We start from the raw sequence: 24,300 nt of genomic DNA on the forward strand, positions 1-24,300 counted from the left end.
TTATTCATAGCCTTATGAATGTGGTCTCAGTTAAGTAATTACTTTCTATTTGGCACCTAAATTGGGGAACTAAATTATTCTCATTGGTTGATCTAATTATCACAGAGTATTTCTGCCAGCCCAACATAACTAACATCCTTGTTGACAAGCATTCAGACGAAAAGAATATGCACACCTCTATAAATGAGCTGTTATCCTGAAATCTGGATATCTGGAATTTTGGTCTTTATTCATAATGGCCAATTCACCATGCAAGTTATAAAGCTTCTATACAGAAAACATGAAGGAGTCTTAACATAAAATGTACAGAGACTAGGATATTATATTGCCACACTGTATTTTGTCTTTCTGCTTCTTTTTGTACCTATATAATACACATTGCATTTTATTAATATCCCTATTGTAGCCTTTATCAAAATAATAATAGGTGTTATCCCTTCATGCACCCAAATGTATAACAGTTAACTGTGATTATTGAAATAATATTTGTCTAGTCCAAACATATCAAGAGAAAAACAGAGATGTGACAACTATAATGGGTATAACTTTGGTGGTTTACAATACTAAATAAAACAGACATGCTTTTTCATTTAAGATTAACATTATTCATCTTTTAAGGGACATGCTTTTGTTATAATTGTTTGACTGCATAACATGCCTGTTTATGTAAAAGTCTTATATTATTGCTAATAAAACATTACAGTAGGTGGCAATATGTTATGTAATCCCACCTTGAATCCAAACTACTAGATTGTAAATCCACATGGCAGTACCATATATTGAAATGCCATATCTCCATGTATAGCAGCAAATGCACATTTATTACATTTACTATAGTGCCCCTGCTGGGGTTCTAAATAGCCACAACAAAATGTAAAGCACAAGGTCTAAATGTTTAATTGTATATCTATTCATGTTTAAAATTTAATTAATATCCTTTATAGGGGCGAAAAAACCCCACCACCTGTCCTCAACAAACTCCACTATTATGACCAGTATCATTAATAAGGAAGATGTTTGACCCTACTAGCTAAGCTATTTTAAGTGCATGGCTTACCTGTGTCATAAGAAACTTGAACTAAAGTACATTGCTCTGGGGCATGAACTTGCTCATATTAAAGTCAACTGCAGTTTTGCTACTGACTTTACTAGGAGCAGGATTGGACTCCTGGTTGTAAACTTGTCTGCTGCAAAAGGAAATTACCCTAACCGAGCTCCTATTCTATTATCCTGACTCATTATTTTCAACTGTCTGCAAGAGGATACATTGGTACAGTATGCACATTGCTACAGTATTCACACTACTACATTATTGCAAGGAATATTGATTTCCTTAACATTAGTATTCATCATTCTTTGTTTGAGACTTGTATGCTCACTGAAATTGAATTGATGTGATTGCATGTTTCTTGTATGTGTAAAAAATGTTGTTTATTAGATAATTGCATTCTGCAGGTTACTTTGAAGTCAAAATATCAACTGTGCCGTTCATTCTTTCTGCCTTGGTTTCTATCCAGTTTGCTGTTTCTAAATATCATGTTGGCTAGGCAGTTAGCACTTCTGGAAGTAGCCTTATACTTTAAGCTGGCTGTCTTTGACTTGCTGCTCAGAATATCCCAAGGAGCATTACCTTTACCTCTCCAGGTCCCTGAACCTTATGCTAACAGTCATTTTAACTGACTCATTTTTTCTGCTGTATCAACTACACATACAATATGGATTTTTTGTTCTATAGAGATAGGGATTTTTCTCACTCAAATCAATGGCTAAAATTTGCTACTTGTTTATCCTTTTATCTACAGTGAATTCTGACTATAACCTTTCAATAAAAATAGAAGTCAAAGATAGAGGGGATTGCAGCTAACACTCAGAACAGGAGAGAGAATACCCTGCATAAAAATGTTAGGATATACTGTTAAAATGCAAATAAAATAGAACTTACTGTATGTTGACACTGTATAATAGCATAAAGCTTCCTAATATACATAAAGCAGTCTCTATGAATATATTATAATATTCAAGGAAATTAACCAGGCATTGCAAGTTTTTTGTTTCAACTTTCAGTAGTCTATTACAATATTTTTTTATAACAACATCTTAAAATCCCACCCCCTCCCCCCTTATTCCAGAAAATAAAATAAACCAAACCTGAACAGAAAAGGTAACAAGGATTACTAATGCTTTGAACAACTTCTTTTAAAGGAAAGTTTCCACTTTTAGCTGCCAGTAATTCCAAGGCTAAAATAAGTTCATCCTCTTACCTTATTCACCAATGTAAAGTGAATCTAGCTTGGCTCTGTGATGCACTGCTCAGTGCTGCTTCTCTGCCTGCTTTCCCTCTGCTGCCTGTTACAGTATCTCCACTGCTGGATGTACTTGCATCTAACTGGGGCTCCCTCTCTCCCAGAATCACTTTTAACTCAGGCAGGCAGGGAGCTGAAGCCAAAGGGACTCTCTATCTGATTGGTTTCCATTCAGTGCCCATGATTAATAAGAAACGTCCCTCACACAGAGAGATATTGCTGCTGATGGAGCCGCAGTGCTCAACATGAGAAGGTTTGGGGCTGGGGGGAGTGCAGGCTTTGCCAGGCATACACTGATTTGCAAGTGAATGCAGTGGGAGGCTACGAAGAGGAGGGCTTTGTCAAGGACCCCCTTTTGATAGAATGAGCCTCAGGGTTTGAAGTCTCAGTTAATCAGCCCAGTTTAATCTGTTTTCAATTTTAATAATAAAGATGGAGGCATGTCTGTAACCTGTAAATCATCTGGAGAAAAGATTTACTCGCATTATCTATCGTTGTGATTCAATGCCATTTGTGCACACACAAACACTGAAGAATTTGATATTATCCGATGCCAGTGCAGGGACAAAAGATTTGAAGTTGAAAGAAGAAGAAGGTGAAGAAGATCCCCCACCCATTCCCAAGTTTACAGCATTAGATTCATTTCCAGAGATTAGTAAATGATGGGAGTGTTAGTGTACCTCAAAATGCATATAATGCCACATTATTATGAACGCTTCACTTGTCATGGTTAAGAGTTTTAGCCCAATTACTGATATATAGTTCTGCCAGCTAAGGGTAAATAAATTTCCTGCTTCACAGTGCCATCTGATTACCTACAGGGGACAGGAAGGAATCTCTGTTCTCCACTTCCTACCTCCCCCACTGTATAGCAGTACATGTTTAGCTACATCTGAAGCATCAGATAATGGCTTCAACAGACCACAGAACTGATAGAAATATAAATATAAACCCCATCCCTGCATCCAATCTGTTTTGCTCCCTTATCCCTTGGGCAGCCCGTGCGCTCAGCCAGAGGCAGCTGGGGGTTATTTCAGTCACTGGCAAAAGTCATGGTGACCATTAACTTGTAATGACCTCTTAGGGACTGTTACTGGTCAGGATCATTGGTGCAGAATATGGTCCATCCACGCTGCAAATATACCTTTCACTGGGCGTGCGGGGATGGTGTAGGGCAACAGAGGAATAACCAAATGTCTATGGGGAGCACCATTGAAACAGTGCAAAAGGCCTGTGTTCCTACTCTTTGGCTAATTTAGAAGTGTACTTGTGTTTCAAATGCAGAGATGCAAAAGTACCTCATATGTAGGGCTCTACCAAATTCACAGTCCATTTTGGTCAATTACATTTCATGATTTCAGCTATTTAAATGTGAAATTTCACAGTGTTGTGATAGTAGGGTCCTGACCCAAAAAGGATTTGTGTGGGGGTCGCAAGGTTATTGTAAGGGGGGTTGCGGTATTGCTATCCTTACTTCTGTATTGCTGCTGACCGCAGTGCTGCCTTCAGAGCTGGGCAGCTGGAGAGCGGTGGCTGCTGCTGGTTGGGAGCCCAGCTCTGAAGGCCGAGCTGCCGCCAGCAGCAGCACAGAAGTAAGGATGGCATGGTGTAGTATTGCCACCCTTATTTCTGCACTGCTACTGGCGAGGTGCTTTCTTCAGAGCTGGGCCCCTGGCCAACAGCCCACCACTTTCCTGTCACCAAGCACTGAAGGCAGCGTAGAAGTGAAGGTGGCAATACTGTGACCACTCTAAAATAACGTTGCAACCCCCGTGCAACTCCTTTTTGAGTCAGGACCCCCAATTTGAGAAATGCTGGTCACCCCCATGAAATCTGTATAGTATAGGGTAAAAGCACACAAAAGACCAGATATCATGGGGAGGAGACCAGATTTTATGGTCTGTGACACATTTTTCATGGCTGTGAATTTGGTAGGGCTCTACTCATATATAAGTACTGACACCAGTTCATACTTGTGAAATAGTATTAGGGCTATTGGTTTGGACTTTTCAGGGAGAAAAAATCTGCTCATCACTGCAGAGAAACTTTACTAAAATAAAGAGCAGTGTTAAGATGACAATACAGAGGAGGAGCAGAATATTATATAGGTCAAATCTGATGACCTATAGGACTGGAGTAATAGAAATTAAATTTAATTTAATAGTCCAAACTGCAAGGTCATGCATTAAGGGACTAACAATAAGAACTTCTGCTGTAAGCCAGGGGCTCATTGAGTACAATAGAGTGGTACTCAGTTATAAAACCGAGGACCACAAAGACCTGGGTGTATTAGTAGAACTCAGAATGACTGTGAGGCAACAGTGTGGTGCAGCTGTTTAAAATAAATAAATAAATAAATAGACAAGCGAATGCAATCCTAGAATGTATCAGGAGAAGTATTTCCTGTAGATGTAGGGAAGTATTACTGTACAAAGCACTGGTAAGAACTCATTTGGAATACTATATACAGTTTTGGTCACCTGTGTTCAGGAAAGATGAATTCAAACTGGATCAGGTGCAGAGAATGACTGCTAGGATGATCAGGACAATGGAGTGCCTATTTTATGAGAGGACAGTGGAAGAGCTTGGGTTAATTACCCTAGCAAAATGAAGGCTATGAGGGAATACGGTTGCTCTCAATAAATATATCAGGGGGTAAACACCAGGGAGGGGGCTGTGCTATTTAAGCTAAAGGACAATGTTGACACAAGAACAAATGGGTATAGACTGGCCATGATTACACTTAGGCTGGGAATGAGAAGGTTTCTAACCATCAGAGGAGTTGGGGAAGTGGGGGCAAATAATCTAAGTAGTCTTAAAATGGAGCTTGTTAAATCTATGAATGGGATTATATGATGGGGTTGGTATGATAGCAGGGTGCTGAAGTTGATGACCCAGGAGATCCTTTCAGGTCCTATGTCTTATGTTCCTGTGTAGATCAACCAGCCAAATTGAGTGCTTTAAAGAACAAAGAATAATTTACTTATGAATAGATTTTTCCTTAATACCACCCACCCACCCCCATTGATTGAGAATCATCAAGCCTATGTTCACAGTAGGCTGTTTCCAATGACCCATTTCGCTGTCAGACATCCCATTTGAAATTCTTAAGGACCTGATCCAATCCATATCAAAATCAGTGACAGTCTTTCAGTTAAATTCAATGGTAATTGGGCTGGGCCCTAAATTAGCTAATTTCTACTCTGTGATACTATGCACACATACAGTTCCACTGAAGTAAGTGCGTGCATGTGTGTAACAGAAGGCAGATTTTGGCCTATTATTTTGAAAGCAAAGGTGAAAACAAAAAACAATTAATGTATCTTGACTAAACATGTAGAAAACAAGGAAAGTTTTAATAAGCACTTTTATCTCATGCTGTGTGTGCTTTAATTAACAGTAGAAATATTGAAAAAAGTTAGGTGATAGGATTCTTGTCTTCACCAGTTACACGGAATTATGTGTTCAGTCAATAGCAAAGCAGAACAGGACATCTTGGGCCCCAGTTTGGGGCCATATGCCATGTGCTTTTGATGCTCCACTGGCACAAGCAGCCTTAAGCTTGGTGGCTCCAGCATGTGTGAGATTTTCCCTGAATACCAGGATGCTTGGAGGTGTAGAACCATCATATTGGCTCCTGTGTGACCCCTGTACAGGTTGCCAACAGGGGCATGCCTGGCAAGGGTAGCCAGGGCTGCTTTTTGCCTCAGCATTCTTTATACCTTTTGGGGGTATACTAACCTGTGCTAGACTAGCCTCATGCAGGGACGCCCCAAGGGCATGTCTGTACCCTCCTCCCGTTCAACTCCACAAAGTGCTCCTCAGCCCTAGTTGAGGATCTAGCCCCTTGCCTAAAGACAGCCATAGCCCAACTCAATACCAGGCATGCAGTGCTCAGGTGGGAAAGGCTGGTTCTCCAAGGGTGCCATATTTAAGCTCTGAGTAAAACAAACACTGTTTATATTAGCCTGTTCTTTCTCATATATTTTTATTTTTCAAACTACAGCAAAATAACTGCTATAGGGAAAAATACTGTACACTAAAAAAAAATAGACAATTTCTAATACAAACATCATACTATGATGATACACATGCTAAAAAGCTTTATAAAATATACCATAAAGGGGATAAGTATCAATCAGGAAGACAAGAAGGAAAAGGTTTTGGAGGGCTTCCATATTGGTATAAAAGAAGAGCAAGCAAGAGCAGAATCTATGTGAGTGCTATAACTTGTTGAAAGATACCCCAGGAGGCAGAAAAAATAGGTTTCTCCTTGGAAGAGTAGTCAGCAGCAATAGATATGGGAACGTAGAATGTGTACCAAAGGGTGCAGCAGGATTTGCTTTGATTTCAAGCCAGGCCGTATTTCACAGAAGCTGCTTTGTGAAGCTTTTCTGGAATCAAGCCTTTTTTTCTTCTTCTTTTTAAATAGAAAGCATACTGAGCTTTGTTTGTTGGAGTCCATAGTAAAAACTCATAAAAAGCCTAGTCCTGTGAGGCTCTGAGTGTCTCCTGACTTCAGTGGGAACGGAGAGCACAAAGCACCATGCAGAATCAGGCTGTCTGCTATGTTAAATAGGTTTGCGTTCAATCATTTTTTACTCCTAATTTATTAGTCTCTTGGTGTGTTATTTATATTTACTTGCTTAGGCAAATCTAAATTCAAATTAATGCACCAATTTTACATTTTCTACCAACATGCAGGATACGAGAATAGCCCTATCATGTGGTTTCATTAGTCATTTTAATCTCATCATCAGAGAAGCTCTTGGCCACTTCAGCTACAAAAAGACCACATCCCTTTGGGATTTGCCATGGTCCCATGGGAAGCAAGGTAAGATAAGATATGGCAAGGTACGGTAAGATCCCATGGGAAGCAATTGTAAGGGGGAAAACAGTTCAAGAGACTTGGCAGTTTTTCAGAGAGACATTATTAAGGGTACAAGAACAAAATATCCCACTGTGTAGGAAAGGTAGGAAGTATGGCAGGAGACCACCCTGGTTTAAACAGGAGATCTTCAATTATCCAAAACCCAAAAAAGAGCCCTACAAAAAATGGAAACTAGGTCAAATTACAAAGGATGAATATAAATAAATAACACAATTATGTCGGGACAAAATTACAAAGGCAAGGCACAAAACAAAATTAAACTAGCTAGAAAGGATGACAAGAAAATACCTACAAGTATATTAGAAGCAAGAGGAAGACCAAAACCCGGGTTGGCCCATTATTCAATGAGCGGGGAGGGGGAACAATACCAGAAAATGTGGAAATGGCAGAAGTGCTAAATGCTTTTTTTAAATTTCAGTTTTCATCAAAAAAAGTTAGTTCTGATTGGACATCTAACATAGTGAATGCCAGTGAAAATGAGGTAGGATCAGAGGCTAAAATAGGGAAAGAACAAGTTAAAAATTCCTTAGACAAGATAGATATCTTCAAGTCAGCAGGGCCTATTGAAATACATCCTAGAATACTCAAGGAGCTGACTGAGCAGATATCTGAGCCATTAGCGGTTATCTTCGAAAAGTCATGGAAAATGACAGAGATTCCAAAGAACTGGAAAAGGGAAAATATAGTGCCAATATATAAAAAGGGAATTAAGGACAACTTGGGAATTACAGACCAGTCAGCTTAATTTCAGTACCTGACAAGATAATGGGACAAATAATTAAGCAATCAGTTTGCAAACCCCTGGAAGATAATAAGGAGATAAGTAACAGTTAGCATGGATTTGTCAAGAACAAATCATGTCAAACCAATAGCTCGGCCTGCGCCGCTTCCAGCAGCTCCCATTGGCCTGCAGCAGCGAACCACAGTCAGTGGGAGCCGCGATCAGCCAGACCCGCGGATGCGGCAGGTAAACAAATCGGCCTGGCCCGCCAGGGGCTTTCCCTAAACAAGAGGCATCCCAAGTTTGGGGAACACTGGTCTAGATAATACTTAGTTCTGCCATGATTGCAAGGGACTGGACTAGAGGACCTCTCAATGTCCTTTCCAGTCCTACGATTCTATGATGATGAAATGCAAACTTTTTTTTTTTAAGGGAAGCACCTAGATTAAGCCATAGTTCATCCCAGTTGCCAGATCACTCCTTCCTGTGTATATAGCAACGGAGGAGCACAGCGGGACACATCATGGCCTTGAGACTCAAAGCTTTCCCTCTGGAGTGTTGGATGGGATAACCCATGGGGAGGCAGTGTCCATGGTTCTGCATTCCCACAGTTATCCTGAGATCTGTTGGGAAAATCAGGTTGGTCACTGCTAGTAACATTTTTCCATATATAGGGTGCAGTTCATGAGCTTTTCAATAGGCTCAGTGTTAGAGATATTGTATAAGGTGTCTCTAATGTTCCTGTAATAGAGGAAAAATTGCAGAAAATTCTGAGAATGGAACACTTAAGCACATGAATAACAGCCTTCTTCAGACTTGCAAGAGCAAAACTGATCAATTGTTTTTCATTCAAGCACTGTACATTTTGACCAAAGTCCGTAAAGCTCTGTGAAGCATAAGGAAACCAGATTGAGTTGTCACCATTAATTTAAAAATTGCATGTAAGCTCTTCCATATAGTCTCCTAGTCAATCATATCAAGAGAAAACAATTAGCTCTTCTCCTAGCTTTTCTCCAAGGCTTCTGGTATCTTACTGTAAAAGGCATTAAGTGATTTAGAAATTAAGGGGAACATGACTTCTCCCTCTCTAAGATTGACAGAACACTGCTAAATCGGACCTGACAAGTGCTTGATTTTGGCTGGCCCTCTGTGTTGTACTCAAGGGAAAGGAGGGGAGAGAAGGAGAGGGGCAAAAAAAAAGAGAAAATAAGAAACAGCAGACCCCGTTGCACATCTATGCAAAAAGCAACCCCCATTTCAGTCTCAGAGTGGGAGTTACAGTACTGAAACTGTCTACAAACTCCCCAAAGTAGCATGATGGGATGGGGAGGAAGCAGGAGCAAGGTCAGATCATGGTAAAGATGATTACCTAATGTTAGAAAAGTACCATGCAACATTTACCAGCTTAAAACAAAGCAAACATAAAATGTAAATCAGGCATAACAATATGCCACAGGACCAGTTGGTGTCAGGTAGGTAAGTCTACAACTTTAATGTATTTGGATTATCAGAGACACAGCAGTGACTGTAATTGCTAAGATTAAGTTCCAATTTTGGTTCCAACAGTTATCCCCCATGTACACATGCATTTTTTGTTGCTCATAATTTTCTTGAGATAAACTAAATCTTCTGGGGCCAACATTTCCATCCTCAGTGTCAGCCCAGAGATAGATAGTTGGCAAGCAACTACTTGCCATTTTTTTAAGTACATATGTGTGGAACAAAAATCTTACCATATGTTCCCATCAGAAACTGTATATCTCAAAAGAAAAAGTTACAAATAGATTAAAAAACATGTATGATATGTAAGTAGGAGCCAATTTTCAACAAGCTCAGTAAAGCAGTTTTAAAGTTCCAACTATTTAAAACAGACAATGGTATAGTGTTTTAAGCAAACTAAACTCTAATAATTTTTATCATTTCACTATTATTTGTTGTTCCAAAACATGGACGGGAATACATCATGTTGCATGTAGTTGGTGTACTATATTTATGGTATATCAGAAATGACATTGAATGATATGGCAAATATAAAGCTAAAAAGAGAACATTAATATAAAGACATATGCATAAGTATGTAGAGTTCAGACTGAGTTTTCTGTACCTTAACTCTGTATTTACTGACTTTCTGAGAGCTCAGTTTCATTAAAGCTGGATATAATTAGTGTCGTTTCATTCCCTGATCTCAGACCTCAGAAGAGAAAACTGTAAAGACACTTGCTCCTGCTATAGGGCTGAAAGAACTTCATTAAAATGTTGTTTGGCATGTACAACATAGTTAATAATATAATTTGATTCGAGGTTTCTGAATCCATTCTCTACTCCAACAAGTCCCATTTTCCTAATGTTCAGGGCATAGTAGGGAAGGGCTATGTAAATACTCAGCAAAAGTCCTGGGCAGCCCAACATAGTATGTGAGATGGTCACTGCTCTCTCATGTAGCCTGCTTTGCTCATTGGAAATAGTGAACCAAATGGTTTGTATCCAAGGTAGGTGAACCACAGTTCTGTGTATCCCAATACATGATCAGGTCTCCCTGGGTATTATGCAACTATATTAGCTATAGAATAGAGGGCCAGATTTACAAAAAAAAAAGTATTTAGGAGCCTAAAGATGCAGATACGTACCTAGTGGATTTTAGAAAAATGATTAAACAGGTTAGGCACTTAATTCCCATTGAAAGTCAATAGGAATTAGTCACCTAACCAGTTTAGGCATCTTTTATAAATTCCACTAGATGCCTGTCTGTATCTTTAGACTCCTAAATACTTTTGAAAATCTCGTTCAGGGTCCTTATGTTCAGGAATGGTTGAATCCATTCAAATTTAATTGAATCTGACAACTAGGTTTTAGAGAGACAATGTAGGTGAGGCAATACCTTTTATTGGGCCATCATCTGTTAGTGAGAGTGACAAGCTTTCAAGCTTACCTCACCCACTCTGTATCTCTATGCTTGGACCGACATGGCAACAATAACATTGCAAACATAAGGTTTATGGAAGTTCAGGAAAAAAGGTTTAGAGATTCAGTTTGGATAAACATTTGAGTACACATAGAAACTTTCATCTGCCATGACTTCACAGTCTTGATCTTGAAAGTCTTCTCTTGGTGTATGTCATGTGACAATGGTAAAGAATGGCAAGAAAAAATATGTTTTCGTCTGAAATGAAGCAATCAAAGAACTTTATCAGGCTAAAGGAAACAGTATTATCCCTAAAGCGACTTTGTCTCTGTTTGTATCTCTGCATGATTGAAGACCTGATGGGCCTGACTCTGCTGTGCTTTCTACAAAGTGCAAATAAAAATGCCACCAAATCAAATTAATAGAATTTAACCCCCACTTTGCTTGGGGGGAGGGGGAATAACTACACAAGATTCAATCTACTGGGGAACCAGGTCCTCTGTCCAGTACCTGCCCAGCCCTCTTCTGTCTGGCTTCTGGCCGCTAAATATGTAAAGAATCAATACAGATGTATAATCTTCCAAGTGCAGAACACTGTTTTTTTCACTACCATTGCAAGTGCAATTCCTTTATGTCAGTAAGAAGATTAGTTAGATGAAGTCCTCCACCCTGCAGTGGTAGTATATGTCAAAACCACTGTTAATTCACTCTCATATTGAGTGTTGCCAACTCTGGTGATTTTATTGTGAGTCTTGTGGCATTTGGAGTTTCGTTGTTGTTGTTGTTTTGTTGTTGTTTTTTATAAAGCCCCCACTCCTGTGGTCAAATGATTAGGCATTTTTTTTCATATTTTAAATAAGTTCCTCTTCTTCATGGTTGTGAAGAAAAGCTGGAAAATGTGACCCAAATGCACCCTAAAGTCTCAAAAATCAGAACGGAAATAATGAAAAAAAAATGGATATTTTACTATTTGTTTAAAATTTATCATGATTTTTAAGTCAACCTCAGAATATTTTGGGCCCTGAATCCTGATTTTTGAATGTTTGGGGTTGCTAGTATGTTTACTTGAAGGGTACAGAAGGATGAAACATGGAGAGAGAATGAGTTTGTCTGAGGAGACATGGGTTTATGGGTTATCTCCAGATGGTATTAAAATACTTTGCTGTGTTTTCCCTTTTCAGAGTTCAGTCCTGACCCATTCAAGCCAAAAGGAGTATTGCTATTGATTTTGCTATATAGAGTCAATGATACTTATGACTGAATTCTGCTACTAGGCAGGAGTAACTTGGTGTTTATGTAGGGTCACTCTCATTAATGCAGTTGGGGTAATCCTGTGCTCCAATTCTTTCCCATAACATCATTTTTTAAACTTGTGCAGTTCAATGTCCCTGTTTTGCACAGAATCAAGCCCAGTGTAGGGCCCAATCCTCTCATCTTTACCCCCAGCCATCTCCTATTGGCTCTAATAGGTGTTTTCCTTAATGAGGGATCAAGCCATATGTAATTAATTTTTGGAACAATAGACATTTTGAAAGCAATTAATCTAACCCCAGCAGGATAATTACCATACTGGCACCTATTTAATGATTTTGATCATCCTTTATGAATATCAGAATAGTGATTTTATAAATATACTATTGAACTCAAATATATTTGAGACCTGAATATTTTCTAGAAGGTTAATGAAAAATCCAGAACCATTGTAAGTATTAGTGTAACCATACACATATCAAGCTTCCTTAAAGCAAAGTAAATTATACCACAAACTATTTACTAAAATGCAGTTAAAAACTATGGTCATATTCTATCATCATGTAAGTGCTTTTCAAATTGGAAAGAAGAGGGAAAGAGGTTTCAGAAGGGAGGACAATTTAACAGAGGGGTAAAAATAAAGAGGTGAAGAAGAAAAGTGAGAGGAACATATATTAGGCAATCTAAATCTGAGACCAGATCATCCTGGTCCCAGTCTGAGGTACAGCAGTTTTGTGGTCCGTACCATGCGTACAATATAGTGGAAGCCAATATAAAATACATCAACAGATGCCAGATCCCAAGAGCTATTGAACACACACAACATCCAATGACTGTAATAGGAGCAGATAGTTGTCTTGCATCTTGTAGGAGAAGGGACAGCTACAGTAGTGCAGTACACTGTTAGTTGCTCCCAAAGATGGCTGACAGAGAGAAAACAACATGGTTGCTTAACATATAGAAAATCTATCCACAGGTTTGTATGATGCCAACCATGAACTTTAACATGTACCTGAATCCTCAGTGCTGACATTTATTATGATTATTTATTTATACTGGGGTAGCACAGAGAGGCCTCCTCTGAACTGGGGCCATATTGTTCCCATCCCAATGAGCCTAAAGTTTAAATCCACAAGACAGACAAAAGGTGGGAGGGGAAACAAAGATGCAGAGAAATCTCAAATTATCTCAAAGGTCATCCAGGAGATCACTGATGGGGCTAGGCAAAGAGACCAGGTGTAGGCTCCCAGCCTAGTTGCTCTATCCAATTGAGCATGCTGCTGATCTGAGATCAACCATTGCAAGCTGTCAGCAGCTTAATTGTGGCCCCATTGCTCCTGGCACTGGGAGAATGGAAGAATGAGAACTGATATGTGCCTTCTGTTCTCTCACACATCAGTCAGGACTCCAGTACTGTGCAGCTTGCCAGTTTAATAATAATCCTTTTATCAACAGTAGGATCCAATGGACACCTATACTTACATGCATGAATTTTCCCTAAATAACCACAGAGGTTAGAAAACTCTGTTTTGTTGCTTATGTCAGCTATCCATGAGAGACCTGGAAATGTTGCAATGTTGTCCTCCAGCACTGCTCTTCTCAGCTTTATATGCAGAGGCCAAATTACGTTGTCTCTTTATTGAGGCTGCTACAGCAATGATAATGCACCCCATCTGTTTGCATTTTGAAGCACAATTTGGGCAGTTGCAAACCACAGTGCCCACAGATGGATGCTCAGAGCCTAGTAGTTTCCCCATTTCTTGCCATTTCTTTTTTTTCTTCTTCATTTTGTGCTGATTATTTATTATTATTTATATTACAATAGCACCCAGACACTCCCACTGAGGTGAAGGCCCCATAGTCCTTAACATTATACAAATACATAGTAAGAAACAGCCCAAGCTCAAAGAAACTACAATCTAAATAAACAAGTCTGTAGTATAATTACTTAGCTTATTTGTTCTTCACCTCCCTTGTAAAAGACATACAAATGCTTGGGAACAAAATAAGGAACAAAACAGAAAATTTTAGCTACATGTGCTGTAGCAGTAGGGCGAACTGAAACAAAAAAGCACCTTACTCAAAAGCTTTGGGTAGCATATAAGAATAAGTGATAGCTAACACAAAATAATGTGTTACAACAGGGAAGCCGTCAGCAACAATTTTCCCCTCATTTTTTCCACATTTCGTCAGCAATTATTCTAAATATTCCACAAGTAATGGAACAACAATTTCTATAATTTGCTACCAGTCCATGCCATTTCTGGGTATTAAGCCTATAATTTCTAAAGCAAAAATATATTGTGGTCAATTCAGTTAAAGATATTAAGTCTTTAAATAAAGACTATTGTTCCTAAATGTTGAATGAGGTCTTTTGTTACTAAGCTTCAATGACAATTTTATCCAGTCACTACCAAGAAACTGTCTTCACTATATGTATAAAAATTGTTGCATTGCCTCAGGCATAAACCTAGCCATTTAGTGCATGGGTTGTTAATACAGTGAATTCTTTTCAATTCTCTCAAGCTAAGTCAAGCATAGAGCAGAGGTTGCTGTAGACAAAAAAGAAGTCTTCAGGTTAGATTCCCTTACAGCTTAGCATCTAGGAAACAAAGAATAACTTGTAGTAAGTATAGTGATTCTATTTGAACTACTATAGACTACTATAGGCTTGTCAGAATTTCCATTATAAGCCCTACTTTTGAGAGGTTTCTCTTATCATTCAAAAGTAAAAAAAAAAAAAAAGTGTCTGGTAAAACTTGACTTGCAAGAAAGTTCTGCATCCAAAAGCAAAACAAATGTATATATTTGTTCTTTTTGTATGTTTAACTTCTCAAATGTAACAATGCATGAATGTCTGTCTTTGAACAGAATACAATGCAATACAATACACAGATCCAATCATTAGCCCATTTTCACCCTGATTGTCTCTCATGAGTCTTCCTCTCCTCTTATCGCTTTGTTCTCAGCCTCCTTCCTCTGCAAAATACAGGTGGGCCTTTAGGCGCTTCCCAAGCAGCTAGGCCAGAAGTACCATTTTGCTGGTCTTTAGTGGGTAATTGGAGATTTTATATACGAAAAAAGTTTGTGGGCAGATAAAGAGGATATCATATGAATTAAAAGAATTTCCTGCATAGTCTGCAGTTTGTTGGACTCTGAAGGGTCAGTACTGTAATAATGACACCTGATAAGCTATAACTGTTGTGCAGAAGGGTCACTAATGTCTGGAATGATTTGATAATCATTTGTCTGGTAGACATGTTGTCAGAATCCAGTCTGCAGTACAAATACAGGGAATATATTTCAAACCACTAATAACTTTCCAAACAGAAACAATTCTTAAAGTCCTGCCACAATGTATCACAGCACTTGAATGCGTTGGAGTCCTTTGGAGAAAAACAGTACTGTATATTTTAACTATATCTTTTAATATTTTTGGTACACTTAGTACAGTATATTATTATCTTCATAAAATATGCTCTGTTGTGATTGTAGAATATAAAAAATAATTTGAACAGTTTCTCACACTACCTTCTCCTCTTCTGCAGTATCCTGAATTCTCCCTTTGTCTCACTTTGTCTACCCTCAGGCCAAATCCTTTAGTTGCTCTGCTAGCTCACTGAGGTACCTCAGTTTTATCTAGATTGAATCTCAACCAAATGACTTGCATCTATGTACCCCCAGTCACATCTAGTTATTAGAGAGATGCTCATCTGCAATCTCAAGACTAGAGAAGATGTCAACAGTGTCTTATCTGATCAATGAAGATCAAGTGAAGGACTAAGTACATGCCAGGAGACAATCTATTGGTGGCTGTTGTATTATCCAGGCAGCAAGTGTGCAGATAAAATTTTGGATTGGAAAACCAAGATGCTACCACAGGTAAATAAGGTGGAATCCTTATGAGCTCAGTTCTAGATAAACCCCTAGCTGAGTTGGCCAGAGCAACACAATTGTATCTTGTCTTAGATTACATCTGCAGGTGTACCAGATATCACAAAACCATCAATGGAATACTATGGAGTGAGAACATCTTGTCAGAGTCAATGGTGTACAATCTGTGCTGACTATTAGAGCCTTCCCTGGGATAGTGATTGGGGTGTGCTATAGACCGCCGGGATCTAGCCTGGATATGGATAGAGAACTCTTTAATGTTTTTAAGGAGGTAAATACTAATAGGAACTGTATGATCATGGGAGACTTTAACTTCCCGGATATAGATTGGGGAACAAATGCTAGTAATAATAATAGGGCTCAGCTTTTCCTAGACATGATAGCTGATGAATTCCTTCATCAAGTAGTTGCTGAACCAACGAGGGGGGATGCCATTTTAGATTTGGTTTTGGTGAGTAGTGAGGACCTTGTTGAGGAAATGGTTGTAGGGGACAACCTTGGCTCGAGTGATCATGAGCTAATTCGGTTCAAAATAAATGGAAGGATAAACAAAATCGCATCTGAGACTAAGGTTTACGATTTCAAAAGGGCTACCTTTACTAAATTAAGTCGACTAGTTAGGGAAGTGGATTGGACTAACATATTTAGGGATCTAAAGGCGGAGGACGGCTGGGATTATTTCAGGTTGAAGTTGCAGGAGCTGTCAGAGGCCTGTATCCCGAGAAAGGGAAAACGGTCCGTAGGTAGCAGTTTTAGACTGAGCTGGATGAGCAAGCATCTCAGAGGGGTGATTAAGAAAAAACAGAAAGCGTACAAGGAGTGGAAGATGGGAGGGATCAGCAAAGAAACCTACCTTATTGAGGTCAGAGGGTGTAGGGATGCAGTGAGAAAGGCCAAAAGCCGGGTAGAGATGGACCTTGTGAAGGGAATTAAAACCAATAGTAAAAGTTTTTTTAGCCATATAAATAGGAAGAAAACCAAGAAAGAAGAAGTGGGACCGCTTAAAACTGTAAACGGAGTGGAGATTAAGGATAAACTAGGCATGGCACAATATCTAAACGAATATTTTGCCTCAGTCTTTAATGAGACTAATGAAGGGCTTAGGAATAGTGGCAGAGTGACTGATGGGAATGAAGGTGCAGGGTTGGAAATTACAGTATCCGAGGTAGAAGCCAAACTTGAACAGCTTAACGGTAGTAAATCAGGCGGCCCGGATAATCTTCATCCTAGAATATTAAAGGAATTGGCGAGTGAAATTGCAAGCCCGTTAGTGATCATTTTTAACGAATCTCTAAACTTGGGGGTTGTACCGTTTGACTGGAGATTAGCTAATATAGTTCCTATTTTCAAGAAGGGGAAAAAAAGTGACCCGGGTAACTACAGGCCTGTTAGTTTAACATCTGTAGTATGTAAAGTCATGGAAAAAATATTAAAGGAGAGAGTAGCTATGGACCTTGAGGTCAATGGCAATTGGGACAAATTACAACATGGTTTTACGAAAGGTAGATCGTGCCAAACCAACCTGATCTCCTTCTTTGAGAAAGTAACAGATTTTTTAGACAAGGGAAATGCGGTGGATCTAATATATCTTGATTTCAGTAAGGCGTTTGATATGGTACCGCATGAAGAATTACTGGTTAAATTGGAAAAGATGGGGATCAAAATGAAAATCCAGAGGTGGATAAGGAACTGGTTAAAGGGGAGACTGCAGCGGGTCGTATTGAAAAGTGATCTGTCGGGTTGGAGGGAGGTTACCAGTTGAGTTCCTCACAGTTCGGTTTTGGGTCTGATCTTATTCAATCTATTTATCACTGACCTTGGAACCAAAAGTAGGAGTGGGCTGATAAAGTTTGTGGATGACACGAAGTTGGGAGGTATTGCCAATTCAGAGAAGGATCGGGATATCCTCCAGGGAGATTTGGATGACCTTGTAAACTGGAGTATTAGTAATAGGATGAAATTCAATAGTGAGAAGTGTAAGGTTATGCATTTAGGGATGACTAACAGGAATTTTAGTTATAAGCTGGGGACGCACCAGTTGGAAGTAACAGAAGAGGAGAAGGACCTCGGAGTCCTGGTTGATCGCAGGATGACTATGAGTCGGCAATGTGATGTGGCCGTTAAAAAAGCTAATGCGGTCTTGGGATGCATTAGGTGAGGTATTTCTAGTAGAGATAAGGAGGTGCTAGTCCCGTTATACAAGGCGTTGGTGAGACCTCATTTGGAGTACTGTGTGCAGTTTTGGTCTCCCATGTTTAAGAAGGATGAATTCAAACTGGAACGGGTACAAAGAAGGGCCACTAGAATGATCCGAGGAATGGAAAGCCTGTCGTATGAAAGGAGACTTGAGGAGCTCGGTTTGTTTTCTTTAACCAAAAGAAGGTTGAGAGGAGATATGATTGCTCTCTTTAAATATATCAGAGGGATAAATACCAGGGAGGAAGAGGAATTATTTCAGCTCAGTACTAATGTGGACACGAGAACAAATGGATATAAATTGGCAGTCGGGAAGTGTAGGCTTGAAATTAGACGAAGGTTTCTAACCATCAGGGGAGTGAAATTCTGGAACAGCTTACCGAGGGAAACAGTGGGGGCAAAGGACCTCTCTGGCTTTAAGATTAAGCTTGATAAGTTTATGGAGGGAATGGTTTGATAGGATAACGTGATTTAGTCAATAGGTCAATAATGTGCGGCCATTGGTAATTAGTACCAAGGGTCAATGTTGGGATATTGAAAGTCTTTTTCCTGAGTGTCTGGCTGGAGAGTCTTGCCCGCATGCTCGGGGTTCAGCTGATCGCCATATTTGGGGTCGGGAAGGAATTTTCCTCCAGGGTAGATTGGCAGTGGCCCTGGAGGTTTTTCGCCTTCCTCCGCAGCATGGGGCAGGGGTCGCTTGCTGGAGGATTATCTGCTACTTGAAGTCTTTAAATCAGGATTTGGGGACTTCAACAGCTGAGTCAAGGGAGAGAATTATTTCAGGAGTGGGTGGGTCAGCTTTTGTGGCCTGCATTTTGCGGGAGGTCAGACTAGATGATCATGATGGTCCCTTCTGATCTTAAGTTCTATGATTCTATGACTGGGTAATAGTCTCTAAATCATGGGAAAACATGGGTTGGAATCAAGCCTTTGATACCTGGGCATTATGATTTCAGCTAATAAATAGTTCTCTCATTGCTGACCAGTATGTGGGTAACTTTTTTTCCCCCGGATCCAAAAATTGGCCTCTTAAAAATGAAACTGGTGTTAGCTCACCCATCTTATTAGATAGGTCTGTGGCTAGATGGTCAGTAAAGAAGTTGATTATATTTTCTGCATCACTGATTTGCTTTGACCAATGGATTACCATATTCTTAAACCAGAATGTCATGCATTAGCCTAATGAAAAATAATACATGCTTTTAATATTTTTCTTAAAATATATAATAGTAGCATGTGTAAAGGAAACGTAAATCCTTGCAGTTCACTTTGTGTGAAGTTGCCTAAAGTTGTTTGTGGTGATAAAGTCCAAATCAAGATCCCTTGAGAAATCCCTTGATGTGTCATGAGAAGCATGCAGTCTTTGGCACATCATTCCACAGACATTAAATGACTACTTGATAGGTTAATTCAGCCCAGACAGTAATCCAGCTTCTCAAAGATAACTCTGACACACTTCCCCTTCTCACAAAAAAGAATCATAATCACCTACTTAAATGCATTTTTAACTGACTTTTGTTGTATTTGGAGAGTAAAAATACATGAAATGTATTGTGTCATCTGGTTGTATACACCAAATGTATAGTGTGTCATTTGGGTGGCAGGTTCATCTTGAGACCCTTTAAAAGAGAACTGATTTTCAGAAGCTACTGAGCACTCACCCTCAGGTGTCATGGGTCGGGCACCAAAATCACCTGTCACTTTTGAAAATGTAGACCATATAGTGCGCACGCATGCACACACACACACACATACACACACACACACGAGTATTGCCAACCCTAAATGCTCAAAAATTATGAGTTAGACTCAAAAAAATCACAATTGTCTTAAAAATCATGAGGTTTAAATAAAGATAATACATCCCATCATTTCTTACCTGCCTTATGATTCTTTTTCATCTTTAATGGGAATCCACCTGCCCCAATATCTGTGTGATCCTCTCAGATTCAAAATTCAAACTTAAATACACACACAAATGTTGGCCTTCTGAACTTCACGGAGGGCATTCAATTTCCCTAACCTATCCCCTAGAGTGTTCAGAACTACTCTACTATCCTGCCCAGGAGCAGCTCCAGGCCCCAGCACGCCAAGCGCGTGCTTGGAGCAGCATGCCGCGAGGGGGCGCTCTGCCGGTTGCCGGGAGGGGGGCAGACGGCTCCAGTGGACCTCCCGCAGACGTGCCTGCGGAGGGTCTGCTGGTCCCGCGGCTTCGGTGGAGCATCCGCAGGCACGTCTGTGGGAGGTCCACCGGAGCCGCGGGACCAGCGGACCCTCTGCAGGCGCGTCTGCGGGAGGTCCACCGAAGCCGCGGGACCGGCGACCGGCAGAGCGCCCCCCGCTGCGTGCCGCCATGCTTGGGGCGGCGAAATGGCTAGAGCCGCCCCTGATCCTGCCTATCTCTCTCCCTTGCTAGACAGAACAGTTGATTGCCCCACTCACATTCCCTTCATTCTCTCCCATTCAGAGAACCATAGAATCATAGACTTTAAGGTCAGAAGGGACCATTATGACCATCTAGTCCAGGGGTTCCCAAACTGTGGGTCAGGACCCCTCTGGGGGTTGTGAGGTTATTACATGGAGGGTTGCGAGCTGTCAGCCTCCATCTCAAACCCCGCTTTGCCTACAGCATTTATAGTGGTATTCAATATGTTTTAATATATAAGGGGGGTCACACTCAGAGGCTTGCTATGTGAAAGAGGTCACCAGTACAACAATTTGAGAACTACTGGTCTAGCCTGACCTCCTGCACAATGCAGAATACAGAATCTCACCCACCCACTCCTGTATCAAACCCCTAACCTATCTCTGAGCTATTGAAGTCCTCAAATCATCTCCTGTCCTCTACTAGCCCACTATATTTTCTTCCACTATATTTCCCTCCCTTTCGCCTCAGTCTCCTACCCAGCACATTCTACCTCTCTTCTATTCCACAGTTCCCTGTTATCTCCTAAGAGGTCACAATCCAAGTACAGACTTCACAATTTGGAAATAAAATATATTTGTAGATTATTGGCAATATTCAGCCATCTAGGTGGAAGCAGATGATATCAGCTGATATACAAAGGAATGAATACCTCATGCTTTTATTTTTCTGCCTAGTTAGTCATAGGAATAAAAGTGGAGTGTTGATTATGCATTCATAACTCTACCTCAGTGGCTATGCACTTTTCATCAGCCACCACACAAGCTCTCCACTCCTGTTAGCCACTTGGGAGAAGGAGCAAATTTGCCCATCTCAGCTTCTTTTCCAGGAACTACACAACAGGACAGTGAGAGATATCACAGATCCCCTCCAAAGGAATGGAAATTCTTATTGGATCTCCCGGCTTCTACAAGTATCTAGGAGAGTAGCTCTGGCGGATGCTAAGACATTTCTTCTAGAATGGCCATTGGAAGACTTTCAACAGCATCCTGGAAAAGCAACAGGAATGAGCAGTGAAAAATCAGATATTCCTATCTGAATATTTTTATTTAGAGGTCTGCTGCAACCCTCTGAAGGATTTAATTGAGAAGCCTTGGATATAAGTGTCCTCTAAACATCAGCTTATTCACCCACCCCAAAATGAGCTGGATTACCCATGCTTAACTTGGAAATCTGATGAGTTCAAGTTTATATAGCTTCAGGCTGTAAATAAATAAAAAACAAACAAACAAACAAAAAGCCTTGCCTTCTGTTTGAAGCATCAGCATGGAAGAAACAGAGTGTAATATAATATTTTATAAAGTAGGATGGAAAAAAATCAGTGTTGGAACACAGTCCATTGCTATATGTTTTTAATAAAAGTTATGTTTAAAATTAAAAATAGCTTGTGAAGTTCACTTTGTAATAGTAGCATTTATTATTCAAACCTACTGGTTATGGCAAAGTAATTACAAGCTTTTTCTGTACCACTGAAAGACTAGCCGATTTTCCTTTTTTTAATACTACTGTTGTGAATGTATCATTATCATCACTTTCAATCTAATTACTTGTTCAAGGTAATATGAAAGTGCACTCTTCTCACTCAGGAATATATTATGAATTATTAGCTCTTAATACACAAAGTAGCATTTTAACACAGTATGAGCTTCAAAAGAAGAAATAATATATGCTAGTAAGAGAGACTGAAGAATGTTGTATGCAATGAGACATCACATTGGTAGATCTCTCAGTGAAAAGTGTTCAAGGCTTTTCTTTTCTTTTTATATTTTGTAATAAAAAATAAGTCTTTCTACTTGTGCCTTAACTAATCAGGTGGCATCCTTCAAACAACAGCTGGGGGAGCATCCAAAGATGTCATGGTGTGATGTAGGCCACTGGTTCTCAAAGCCGGTCCACCGCTTGTTCAGGGAAAGCCCCTGGCGGGCCGGGCTGGTTTGTTTACCTGCTGCATCCGCAGGTTCACTGGCCGCGGTTCGCCACTCCAGGCCAATCACACCTCATAGTTGCCATGTAGCCATTCCCTCTGCCCTCTGTACAGGATAGTATGTTACCATCTAAGTAATAGCATTGATTTCAGTGTGAGTACTCATAGAGAACTAATTTGCACCTTCTAGGCCCAGCCCTGGATTGTGAGTGATGTGGAACTGCAATGACCCAAGAGGAGCACAGGGAGCATTTTCCCACAGAAAATTGGAATGAGCTCCAAACTCTTTGGTGCATAGAGAAACATGCCCACTACAGTACATCACAGACTATGCACCACAATGTTAACTCTGCCTCCCTGGGGATTACCAGCCTTCCATCACACTGTGTCACTCTCCTACTGTGCTTCGTGCTGGACCAAACTACCCTTTCCTGATGCAACCAGCTACTACAGCAGTCATCCATAACGACTAGCTCAGGGGAAAAATAATCTGGTAAAGGGCAAAGGGGGATAGAGTTAAGATAGCATTGTGTCTGTGGTGAATGGCAGTTGTGGTAATGGGAAGATATATGCCAGGGGATAGAGGAGAGGAAGGTATGAAATGTTATGTGATTTATTTCCTTACTTTTGCGGGTTTGTGAGGTGTGTTGTATGGGTAGTAACACTAAGTGCTTCAGAACAAAGTTTTATGTGTATTAATTATATATGTGTTTGTGTGTATATACATAATAGGCACACTAATCCCTATTGTTTTAATTCTACAAACATTTCCATGCTAAGAAGTCATTTTTAGCTGCTTATAACTTTTAATGTCTTGCTTTTTAGGCTGAATTTTGGTAGTTTTGTTCTCAGCCGATAAGTATATTTAGAGAGTTATGCATATTTGAAGCCATGCTGATTCTAGTAAAAAACACTAGAATAAAATAAATAATCAAAACAAACAACAAAACATCTCTTTGTTTAAAAATACATTTTGTAAATTGTGGTTTTTTTTTTACTCTTACTTAAAAGTAGAGATGATCATAAACTGTGTTCTGTGGAAAAAACAAAGAAAAAAAAGTTTTCATTAAAAAACAAAAATGGTCATTCTTTTTTGCTCTGAAATGTTTTGGTTTTCAGTTTTTTTGTTTTTAAAAAAGCAAAATTAAAAATCTTCTAGGAAAGTAGAAAATTTCCATTAAAATTGCAGTTGCAATCAGAACCCCCAATTTTCTACTGAAAAATAAAAAGGTGGTGTTGGGGAACTTTTTCAACCATCCCTGTTTAAAAAGTCAGTTCACAGTTTTAATATTTCACATTATATCAAATGGAACTTGGTTGCAGTAGGGAAGTGTTTGGAGGTGATACCACACCACAAAGCCAGTCTGTCTTCACATGGCAAGAATGATAGCTGCAGTTGTAGCATCTTGGAGAATAGTTCTTTTAATAATGAGCCTGTTTAGTTTTATGAGCATGGAGTCCTTTCATGTTATTATGGTATACAAAGCGACAGTATATTTTTAAGGACCTGATTATATGGCCATTTTTATTTTTAAACTGTATTTATTTATTTTGTGGCTACTGTAAAGTCATGCATGGGTTAAAATTGTAGGGGAATAAAAATATCAGGCTCTAATTACAACATCCTTGTATTTTTATTTTATTTTATGTTAAACCCTAATTTACTCTTTGTTTGCTTTTATTTTATTCTTACCCACATAATGATGTGTACTATGTCAACTATAACAGGGTTCAAGAAAAGAACTAGATGAATTCATGGAGGATAGGTCCATCAATGGCTATTAGCCAGGATG

General features: G+C 39.6%; 1 long non-coding RNA gene across 1 annotated transcript; it reads left to right on the plus strand.

The window, feature by feature from the left end:
- The first annotated feature begins 7,011 nt into the window (after positions 1 to 7,011).
- LOC120398697 lies at positions 7,012 to 24,093 on the plus strand. The gene is made up of 3 exons (XR_005594638.1): positions 7,012 to 7,137; positions 8,348 to 8,554; positions 22,698 to 24,093. It is a non-coding gene; the product is annotated as an uncharacterized LOC120398697 (long non-coding RNA).
- The last annotated feature ends 207 nt before the right edge of the window (positions 24,094 to 24,300 follow it).

Source organism: Mauremys reevesii, linkage group 2 (assembly GCF_016161935.1).
Source record: "Mauremys reevesii isolate NIE-2019 linkage group 2, ASM1616193v1, whole genome shotgun sequence".
Classification (NCBI taxonomy): Eukaryota; Metazoa; Chordata; order Testudines; family Geoemydidae; genus Mauremys; species Mauremys reevesii.